The sequence below is a fragment of the Alosa pseudoharengus genome, unplaced genomic scaffold, assembly GCF_046254945.1.
Source record: "Alosa pseudoharengus isolate Yale_2024_CS ecotype anadromous, Long Island Sound unplaced genomic scaffold, YU_APseudo_1.1 YU_APseudo_1.1_scf_86, whole genome shotgun sequence".
In the NCBI taxonomy this organism is placed as follows: Eukaryota; Metazoa; Chordata; class Actinopteri; order Clupeiformes; family Clupeidae; genus Alosa; species Alosa pseudoharengus.
The window spans coordinates 103,648-115,756 of record NW_027468877.1 but is presented as its reverse complement, the minus strand read 5'-3'; positions in this window follow the sequence as shown (position 1 = coordinate 115,756).

Here is a 12,109-nt window from a genome sequence, read left to right as displayed (position 1 = left end):
CACAGCAAATTGCCTCCATCACAACCTCAAACAATCTCGAATAACTGTCCTGAATACCAACACAAAAAATGGATTAGGAACCATCGAACCAAACAAATTTTCAAGATCTGGCCTGCCCTCAGCCCTAATTTAAAGAATTGCGTATATCTCATTTATTGCATTAGATGCGGCTCACAATATGTCGGGGAAACGAAAAATTCAATTATGATTCGACTACATCAACATAGGTATAACATTAGGAAACAAAAAGAGACGGATACGTACCTGGTCAAGCACTTTCTCACCCACGGTCTGCAGTGCCTTCGGGTTATGGTCCTCCAACATAATTCTCTATGGACAATAACTCAAAGAAAACATCAGGAACATCGTTGGATAGACAAACTAGGAACAAAGTATCCAGGAGGCCTCAACGAACAATAAGGAAACTTCTCCATCTAAGCCCAAACCTTGCCCTTTTCCTAATCCTAACCCCAACCAACTCCTTACCCCAAACCAATCTCTTGCCCTTTTCCTAATCCTAACCCCAACCACAACTCCTACCCCCAACCAATACCTAATCCTAACCCCAACCCCAATCCCCCACCCACTCCTTACCCCCAATCCTAAACCCAACCACAACCCCTAACCCCAACCAACTCCTAACCCCAACCACTTCCTTGCCCCTATCCTAAACCTAACCCCAACCAAACCCCTACCCCCAACCAACTCCTAAACCCTTAACCCCCACCCACCAAAAACGAATCGGCCTACTACCTGAAAAAGGAAAATTACAAAAATTAAATAACTGGAAAAATAATGATTACTTACCTTTTCTTACCTGAAGAAGGAAAAATCACAATATTAAATAAATTACAAAATAATTATGGTTACTTACCTTTTATCTACATGGACACAGACAGGGCCGGATGAACGGTGGGCAGCCTTGGCCTTCTGGGAAGGACCGTGCCCAACGTGAGTCCCAACATCGTTGGGGCCGCGGATTCATTCCCCTAACCTAACCCTAACCCTAACCCTAACCCTAACCCTAACCCTAACCCTAACCCTAACCCTAACCCTAACCCTAGGTCAAAGGTCAAAGGTCAAAGGTCAAACTACTCCCTTACCATACCCTTGTCCAAACCCTAACCATTCGTCCAACATATTTCCATTGTGTTTCCATTCAAACACATTTTCTTTCATAACTCTCGAACCCTACCCCTAGTGGCGAAATGGATGGGTGCAATTGTAAGTCATTTTCAAAGATCTATCCACTCAAACAGTAAAAAAAATTTGTATGGGGAAAAAAAAAAGTTCACTACAAATGTGTGCCATTCGACTCAGAATCACCTAAAACGTACTCCTATACACTTTCTGGGGGAACTTTTTTCAAAACCCACTTTGGACTTAGAAGAATTTTTGATTTTTCCCATTCATTTCAATGGGGAAACTAAAAACGGCTATAACTTCCGAACGAAAGGTGATAGGTCAAATATTTTCTTTTCCGCCTCCCCAAAACCGGCCACGAGGAAGCCGGGGAACTTGTCCGCTTCTCTCTACGACCTTCCGTTCTCGAGATATAAGGATTTTAAGGTTTATTTCCGGTTTTTAACCAACTTCCGGTCATCACAGGAAGTCGAGAGTGGGCTCAAAAGGAACGGCATCAAGAAATACGCAAGTGATATGAGTTTCAAGATGATAGGACCTTCCTGTCTGAAGTTGTCAGACGATCGTCGCTAGCGACGATCCTGCATTTACCCCCTATACCCTAACCCTAACCCTAGCCCATCTAATACGGGGTTTTAAGCCTATAACCTAGCCAGAGTTATTAGACGCCCATCTAATAGGTAGTTTTAAGCCTATAACCTAACCCTAACCCTTAACCCAACCTCCAGCCACTTGGCTAAATTCCAACCCCACCCCTTAGCCTAACCCCAACCCCTTAGCCTAACCCTTACCCCCACCCTCAGGCTAACCTCAACCCCCAAGGCCAACTCCAGCCCCCCACCCCTTATCCTAACCAGCCCCTTGGCCTAAACCCAACCCCTACCCCTCATCTTAACCCTTCCTTAATTAATTATTTATTTATTTTTCCCTCCCCTTTTCTAATATACATAGTTTCTAATTTAATAATTCTCTTTATATATATTATTTTATTTTTAGACAGTGGACTTCTTCCTACCCTTATTCCCCTCCTTGTTGGTGTGGTTGGATCCAATCGGCCAGTGCACCCACAGTCACCCACTCCACCAAAGATCATGTTCCCCTAACCTAACCCTAACACTAACCCTAACCCAGCTGCTCACAGAGGCCCCAACTTAGACTGAGGCCTTGTGAGAGGCCTACTAGCTACTGCTGACCTCTGACTTGACCCCTGATGCTTGGAGAGGCTTGGGGAAGAGTGCTTGTGCTCACACAGCCCCCTCTGGGTACCACCCCCCCCCACGGACAACCAGGCTTAAGCACCGATAAGTACTGGTGCACTGTGCCCCACTTAAGCTAACCTCGCAAGGGTTAAAGCCTTAAGCAGAGCCGAAAAAATCTCAAACCCATGGTATACCTGCGGGTTCGTATATGATTCCGGCCCTAGCAAACCTCCAAGCGCTAACTCAAGAGCCATATGTGATGAACATGTAACAGACTGTCATTCTCCCATACTGCCACTAAGGGGCCAAGAGTGAAAACCCGCTAACTCAGGAGTCGTATGTGATGAACATGTCACGCTAGCTGCGGATTCACATACGATTCTGGCCCTAGCCAACCGCCTATCTCCGCGACGCAAGGTCACAGCGAGACGGGAGTGGCGCCATTGCGTCCGGAGCGTCAGAAAACATGGGGGTGCATTGGGGTGCCGTTTATTACTTTAAACAGCATGAGCAGGAATGCATTATTATATATTAGCAGGAAAGAATGAACAGGCAAAATCGATGGAACTTTAATATAAAATTATCAAAAGACAAAAAAAAAACAATATAAAAGGCCTTAACAATATATATATATATATATATATAAATGCACTGCCTTTTGTGGACGCTCGCATCTTCTTCCGCCTCAATGCTAGAAGTGTCCATCAGCCGCTGACATTTTTCCATAGCTTTGGTGTATGAATCTACGTTAAGAGAACAAAGTTTCTGTGAGCCAGTAGTAGAGCAAAGCAGTATTTCCATATAGAGAAAACTATTATTGATAGTATTGCAGCAATCAGTCATCTGTACACAACCAGATTTTCTTCACTGGATATTTGGCCCAGCTTTTGACTTGATTTTTGTATTGTAGCCCAGAGAATTTCTAATGGGGAGACACAGCATCCATAGAAATGCATGGGCTTAGTTTGTAAAGCCAGTTTGGCAGCTGTGTATAGCCTACTACACACATTCCGCCCCTTCCTGTATGCTTCCCAACAGACCTCTGAAGTTCGCCTACAAAAAGGAACCAACACTGCCATCTTTGCCTATAAGGAGATCAGGGTGTTAATTTAACCTAACTACCTATGACAAGTTACATTGCAAGTTAGGTCTGGGGTAGCAAAAATCTAAGTTGCTGTCTTAACGTAGGCCTGTTGAAGATCACAGTTAGCCTACCACTCGAAGGCAGAGGACAAACGTGTGTTGAGCAAAATGTCTGCATTATGCCTGGATTATGAAAGACATATGCCTTTCATTATCTCGATCATGCACAAAGCATCATGACCACATGCCTTTGCTACAAAATAGATCAACATAGTAGGCTATTTTCTTAATGCACGATTACAATGTTAGTGATCAGACTTGCTTTAGGCTTACTGGCTATGTTAGGCTACACCTTGCGAAAACTATGCTGTGATCTACAGCGGCATGTGTCAGGCTGCGGTTCAAACACATTCATTTGAACTGATGAAATTGTATTTGCTGCTTTGCTAATGGACAAATGAATAATTGAATGAATAATTTCCGTCCATATAAGCTAGATGTCATAAACAGACGCTTTAATAAACCTTTGGTGGATGTAATCCTCCCTTGAACTAATTATAGCCTTTATGCAAAATGCCATCAACTAGTTTCTTTCAATGTGTTGTTTAACGGTCTTCTAGTAGCCTACGTCGTGGAAAATATAGTAATAGACTACTGACCAGTGATCATATCTGAGCATGTTAATATGACTTGTTGATGAATTATTTAAATTTGAAATGTTTTAACAGATTTATTTAGGAAGTGGTTCTAAATTTAGGTTTGATACGGAAATCGGCTACATAGCTTAACCATAGTTCACACTGAAACCCGATCATTTAATTTAAATGTTATTAAACCGTTTATTAAATGTTTACATGTGTAGGCCATTGACAGTAAAAGAAAGGTGTAGGCTCTGCCGACTGTCTCGCCATGTCTTGAATGAAACGTCATAAACGTATCGAATCTTGGGGAGCCAGGTAGGCCGCAAAGCATACACCCGATGCGCACTCCGTTTCGGGGAAAAGAAGGGTGGATTTGTCGGCCGAATTCGAAGGAGCCCAGGGGCCTCATTTATAAAAGTGTTGCGTAGAAACCATCCTTCATTTGATCTTAGATAATTTCTGAAATGATCTTACGTGTGATTCAGAGAACACGAACGTACGCACAAAAAAACGTGCGTACGCCACCATTCCAGATGTGCCCACTATAAATCACAAATGAACGTCAACTTGTGCGCAGCCGGATGGTTTTAGGTCTCCGCCTTGTAAACACCCCCTCATCAATATCATTAGCATATGTTTTAATGAAATCAATGGCCTAAAAGCTGTAGCCTATGTAAAATTATATATTGAAAACATTGTATAGGCCTAGCCTATATGCGTCAGTTCGAATAGCTTAACTAATTATGTTTTTTCCAGCAAAGCTTTCTGGAAAGAGATCGTATGCATCCATCCTTTTGCTTGCAGTAATGTGAATAATCAACATTTAGTATGTTTAGGCCTACTCTGATTTAGCCTACAAAACAGAGGACTAAATTATAAGCGTGATATGTCATGGCTTAACGTTTCTTTTAGGATAGGCTATGTTTTGCTGATAAAGTAGCCTAGTTCGCCGGTCATTATTCATTCATTCCGCATATCTTTGCTATCGTTTTCTTTCAATAATGTCCAATTGCTTAAACATTGTCCTTTATTGTTGCTTTTAGGCCTACCTTTATATTTTAGCCTACATTATTCAACTCACGTATTGTCATCTGATCTTGGGCACTGCCAGTCAAAAAAACAAACAGGTGCACGCTCTGCACCTCTTTTCGCAACTCCGACGCAACACTAAATATGCCCTGCTTTCAGAATCCGATACCGCATGGCGCAGTCCACCTCACCGAGATCGCAGAATTCATAGTTCACCCACCTCTTATTTTACCACTACATCCCTGGCACGAATGTACTTTTCCTCTCCTAAACGAGGGCAATTGGACATTTTATGGTCAATATTAGATTGGTGGCACTAAATATACTAGATCACCTGTAAGAATGTTTCAATCATTCTATCGTAGGTCTTGGAGTTTTTTTTAAATAGATATTATGAAATAAGTAAGCTATACGTTTTTTTCACTTTATTAAGTGGGCTATAGTTCTCATTAGCAGTTTTATGCCAAACCATGAAACATTAAGCTGCGTCCAAAAACGTATTTAAAAATCTTCTGATATTGATCATGCATATGACAAAGAAAGACATGAGATCGTTGGTCTTGGAATTTTGAAAATGCATCGCACTTAGACCTCAGATTACTTGCAGTACCCCGGCATTACCACAAGGAAATGGTCGTTTGAACCTGACGTGGAGATAAGCACTTTTCCACGTCAAAGACGGTTTTTATAAATCTGAGCGTTGGCATGGATTTGAGCGTACGCACGGTCTAAGATCAAATCTGTGCTTAAGAACGCTTTATAAATGAGGCCCCAGGAAATGGGACTAATTGCGCTACTACCGGTCTACGAATCTGGCCTTAGAACCATGTAGCCCCTGAAATGAGACACGCTCATACTCATGAATGTTTTGGTCCATGGCATTGACCAGTATTGTAATGGGTGTAGACCATTACACACTGTGTATTTGAAATGTGATTTGGTGAGTGGATATGTCAAATTGGGTGTTCGCAAACAGTTACCAGTTAGATAGATAGATCGAAGTCTATCTATCTAACTTTTTTTTTGTGAAGTTCCCCAAGGGGAAATTCAAGTTGAGGGTGTCACTGTCATTCTCGGGAATGACCTTGCCTCATCCTATTGTGTCTGACAGTCTAGTTGTGATGTTGATTTAACCAGGCAATTTCCTTCTGTATATCCTGCTTGCACTGTGACGTGTGCTCAGGCCAGGGAATTTGAGGATGCTGTTGATCTCTCTGATTTCTTCATGACTACGCCTGGTGAGCCTATTGAGTGCAAGCTATCTGTTGAGCCTGATATTTCTGTGTCTGATCCTGCTGACCTGCCTGTCACTAAAGGGTTTGCTTTAGAAATGGGCAAAGGACAATTGAGCACTGCACAAAGGTCCGATCCATCTTTACTTCACTGTATTGAGGCTCCAGTAGAAAAAGTTAATGTCCCTGAAACTGGTGTATGTTTCAGGACATCCCAGCTTGCTTGAGGCGGGGTGGAATGCCACCTATCAAATAGTGTTGCCTACAGGTTATTGTGACCATGTCTTGAAGTTGGCCTATGATCATGTTCTGTCTGGTCACCTAGGTGTAAATAAAACGTATCACCGTATTGCTAAGTACTTTTTCTGGCCTGATTTAAAGTCAACTGTGGCAAAATACTGCCGCTCTTGTCACACCTGTCAACTTGCAGGTAAACCAAAGCAAGTCATTCCAACAGCCTCATTTAAGCCAATTCCTGTAGTGACTGAGCCATTTGAACGGCTCATTGTTGATTATGTGGGCCCATTGCCTAAGTACATCTGGACACCAGTATATATATACTGACCATAATGTGTACTTCCACTCTCTACCCTGAGGCAATTCCTTTGCGAAGTCTCAAAGCAAAATGGATTGCAAGAGAGCTTGTGAGATTTTGCTCCACATTTGGTTGGCCCAGAGTTATACAATCTGACAAAGGGTCAAATTTTACCTCTAAGTTGTTTGCTTAACCCTTAAGAACGTAGGTTTTATTTAAACCAACGTACTCCACTGGGTGAGTTTTTTGGGCTGCGTCACTAGCGTTCTACACTGACATTCTATAGTCATTATTAGGTGGCCTACAATCTATGCAGTGCAGCATGGCCTGATCTGTTTTATTTCACGTGAATATTGCAAAGTACCACACACACACATGCTTTCATCATGTGAGACAACGTGTTACAATTGTCACGAGGATAACAGGACACGCGAATTAGAGCTTAGATCGGGCCCAAACAATCAAGCCCGACCCTACCCGAGCCCGTGCACATTGTGCCAGAGCCCGACCCGGCCCAACACATTAACTGTAATTATGAGCCCGAGCCCGATTTAAACCCGACATTTTTTTTTAAATACGTGGGCCATTAGCCTATAACTGACGTTCTCAACTACAATTCCGAGCTGTTTGAGCTACAGAAATCCGTTTAGAATTATATTAATGAATAATGCAACGGAGGATGAAATGAATGTAGGCTAAACTATGTTTGTTTATTCAGAATGGAATGGATTGCAAATGAATCCGAATGAAGAAACGTAAGCCACTTACAACGTAAAATGATGTCCCTGCAGCAAAACTCAACGCATTTCTCTGTGAGGGCTTGCCTCGCTCTCAGGTGTAGGCCCTATGCTTGGAGAAGTGACAAAAGAGGACATTGAAGGCTGGCTATCATTATTTCTGCCATGGCAAGCCTGCTTCATGTTCATCTTAAAGTATTTTTGCTGTCATAGGTGAACTTCGTGCGCACTTAATGCACGCAACAAAGCATAGCCTACCTGACAAATGCATACCTCCGACTTTTCTCCAAACTTGCTCGAAGTTATTTCTCCTGTTTTCATTTTTTTTTCTTTACATCTTCAAGCTTCACGTTGCACTTAAGCTACACAATACAGCACAGCAGGCCCGGTATGATGCGTGCGAGTGGAGAAGCTGCACATGACACGTGTTGCAGACGACATTACAAATGACATTTTGTAACTCTGAGCCTAACTTGTATAACTTTGTATACACTTGTTACTTAGGCCTACAATGATAAATATATAATATTTCTGAGTCTGACATAGCTTTAGCTCCCCACCCAAGTAGGCTAATGATAAAAATAAAAAAAAGCTTGATCAAGGACCCGGCCCGGCCCGGCCCGAGGATAGTGGCTGGAAATGATCTTGGGCACTGCCAGTCAAAAAAACAAACAGGTGCACGCTCTGCACCTCTTTTCGCAACTCCGACGCAACACTAAATATGCCCTGCTTTCAGAATCCGATACCGCATGGCGCAGTCCACCTCACCGAGATCGCAGAATTCATAGTTCACCCACCTCTTATTTTACCACTACATCCCTGGCACGAATGTACTTTTCCTCTCCTAAACGAGGGCAATTGGACATTTTATGGTCAATATTAGATTGGTGGCACTAAATATACTAGATCACCTGTAAGAATGTTTCAATCATTCTATCGTAGGTCTTGGAGTTTTTTTTAAATAGATATTATGAAATAAGTAAGCTATACGTTTTTTTCACTTTATTAAGTGGGCTATAGTTCTCATTAGCAGTTTTATGCCAAACCATGAAACATTAAGCTGCGTCCAAAAACGTATTTAAAAATCTTCTGATATTGATCATGCATATGACAAAGAAAGACATGAGATCGTTGGTCTTGGAATTTTGAAAATGCATCGCACTTAGACCTCAGATTACTTGCAGTACCCCGGCATTACCACAAGGAAATGGTCGTTTGAACCTGACGTGGAGATAAGCACTTTTCCACGTCAAAGACGGTTTTTATAAATCTGAGCGTTGGCATGGATTTGAGCGTACGCACGGTCTAAGATCAAATCTGTGCTTAAGAACGCTTTATAAATGAGGCCCCAGGAAATGGGACAGCACTAGTTGCGCTACTACCGGTCTACGAATCTGGCCTTAGAACCATGTAGCCCCTGAAATGAGACACATGAATGTTTTGGTCCATGGCATTGACCAGTATTGTAATGGGTGTAGACCATTACACACTGTGTATTTGAAATGTGATTTGGTGAGTGGATATGTCAAATTGGGTGTTCGCAAACAGTTACCAGTTAGATAGATAGATCGAAGTCTATCTATTTAACTTTTTTTTTGTGAAGTTCCCCAAGGGGAAATTCAAGTTGAGGGTGTCACTGTCATTCTCGGGAATGACCTTGCCTCATCCTATTGTGTCTGACAGTCTAGTTGTGATGTTGATTTAACCAGGCAATTTCCTTCTGTATATCCTGCTTGCACTGTGACGTGTGCTCAGGCCAGGGAATTTGAGGATGCTGTTGATCTCTCTGATTTCTTCATGACTACGCCTGGTGAGCCTATTGAGTGCAAGCTATCTGTTGAGCCTGATATTTCTGTGTCTGATCCTGCTGAACTGCCTGTCACTAAAGGGTTTGCTTTAGAAATGGGCAAAGGACAATTGAGCACTGCACAAAGGTCCGATCCATCTTTACTTCACTGTATTGAGGCTCCAGTAGAAAAAGTTAATGTCCCTGAAACTGGTGTATTTTTCAGGACATCCCAGCTTGCTTGAGGCGGGGTGGAATGCCACCTATCAAATAGTGTTGCCTACAGGTTATTGTGACCATGTCTTGAAGTTGGCCTATGATCATGTTCTGTCTGGTCACCTAGGTGTAAATAAAACGTATCGCCGTATTGCTAAGTACTTTTTCTGGCCTGATTTAAAGTCAACTGTGGCAAAATACTGCCGCTCTTGTCACACCTGTCAACTTGCAGGTAAACCAAAGCAAGTCATTCCAACAGCCTCATTTAAGCCAATTCCTGTAGTGACTGAGCCATTTGAACGGCTCATTGTTGATTATGTGGGCCCATTGCCTAAGTACATCTGGACACCAGTATATATACTGACCATAATGTGTACTTCCACTCTCTACCCTGAGGCAATTCCTTTGCGAAGTCTCAAAGCAAAATGGATTGCAAGAGAGCTTGTGAGATTTTGCTCCACATTTGGTTGGCCCAGAGTTATACAATCTGACAAAGGGTCAAATTTTACCTCTAAGTTGTTTGCTTAAGTGTTGAAATTGTTGAATGTGAAACATCAAATGTCAAGCGCTTACCATCCAGAGTTGCAAGGTGCTTTAGAGCGCTTTCATCAAACTCTGAAAACTATGCTATGTGCACACTTTGTTAATGCGAGTAAGGACTGGGCAGAGGGTTTTGCCACTAATGAAGTTTGCAGCACAGGAGACTGTGCAAGAGTCACTGGGCTTCAGTCATGCTGAGCTCATGTTTGGCCACCGTGTTCGCGTTCCTCTAAAACTGTTAAGTGAACAGTTGCTGTCAATCAACCCCTGTGTCTGTTGTTGATTATGTGGGTTTTTGGGCCTAAACTATCACCAGAAGGAGAACACTGGGCTACTCATTCCACCAACGAGTTACCACTGAGGAAAAGAGTCTTGAATTTGATCTAGCGTTTATGGCTGGTCGACACAACAGATGCTCATCAGTGAGTGGTTGGGGATGTACACCTGGATCATAGAATTTAAGATAGCCGTAAGCAGATTCAATAAGTTTCCTATAGGCCAAGGTCTATTATAAGGAGTCAAAGTAGAGTAGTAGAGGAGTTACATGTCCTCTTTGGCTGTTTGAAGACCAGGCGTGCTGCAGCATTCTGAATCATTTGCAACTACACAAGCAGGTAAGCTAGCTAACAGTGAAATACAATAGTCCAGTTTGGATATAACCATGGCCTGCACAAGAAGTTGTGTGGAATTTTGTATCAGATAAGGTCTGATCTTCCTTATGTTTTGCAATTCAGGCTACATGTTCAAAGAAATTAAGTCGGTCATCAATTATGACGCCAAAGTTACGTGCCAATCTAGTTGGGGTCAGTGAAGAGGAGTCAAGCTGGATTTTAATCTGTTGGGGAATAGCTGTTTTAGCTGGAAACACCAAAAGCTCAGTTTTTGAGAGATGAAGTTGAAGGCGTTCTGTCATCCACACTGAAATATCAGGCATGCAGAGATCTGATAGGAAACAGTCCTCAGGTGGTAAAGACAGGTAAAGCCGTCCGCATAGCAGTGTGTTAAATCCATTGGAGTGAATGGTCTCACCCAAGGAAGTGGTGTCAATAGTGCCCTAATACTGATCCTTAAGGCACACCTGTGGTGAGGTCATGATACTTTGCTACAAGACACACTGAAAGAACGCCTTTTAAGGAAGGATTCAAACCAAGATCTTTCCCAGAAATTCCCTGTTCAGACAGTGTAGAAAGGAGAATGTCATGATCAGTATCAAAGGCTGCAGGTAAGTCTAGTAGAATTAATACTGATGACTGAGCAGACTTCTGATTTGAGGTGCTGCTGTTTATGGGTTTGAGACCGGGCGTGTGCAGGGCTGAACCACGCAGGTTAAACAGTAACAGTAAATGTAAGTAGGTTACATTAGCTACTCTCAATGCTTCAGTCACAGACAGAGCAATTTCAGTAGAATGACCCCTCTTGAAACCAGACTGCATACGGTCTAGCAGTTGTTCTTATACAGTTCTTCATCAATTGTATGAAGTGTACTTTTTTTTAGCAAAGACATAACCCTTGCCTGTTTAAAAGATGAAGGAACTATTCCAGAACTGAGTGTAGTAGTATTAAACAAATGCATGACTGCTGGCAGAACAGCAGGTGTGACAGACTGCAGAAGAATAGACAGGACAGGATCCAAAGGGCATGTCGTTGAATGACTTTGCTGAAGCAGTAGTGAAACCTCTTCAAGAGGAGCGAAAGCGTCCAACAATTCACAGGCAAAGCTCTCCTTATAATGGGCTCATCAAATTGAGCACTTATCCTGTTGTGTTTGAGGTCAAATATGACCGATTGAAAATTCTTCTCTCTAAAAAATATTGTTAACTTATTCTCACTACCATGAACACAGGGCATCTGAACATACAAAACAAATGTTGATATTTTGTATAACAATTTGAGTGTTTCATTTAACTTAACTGTTTTATAGAACACCCATGTGTATTATCGGTCAAAAATGACTGACCATTTTTTCAC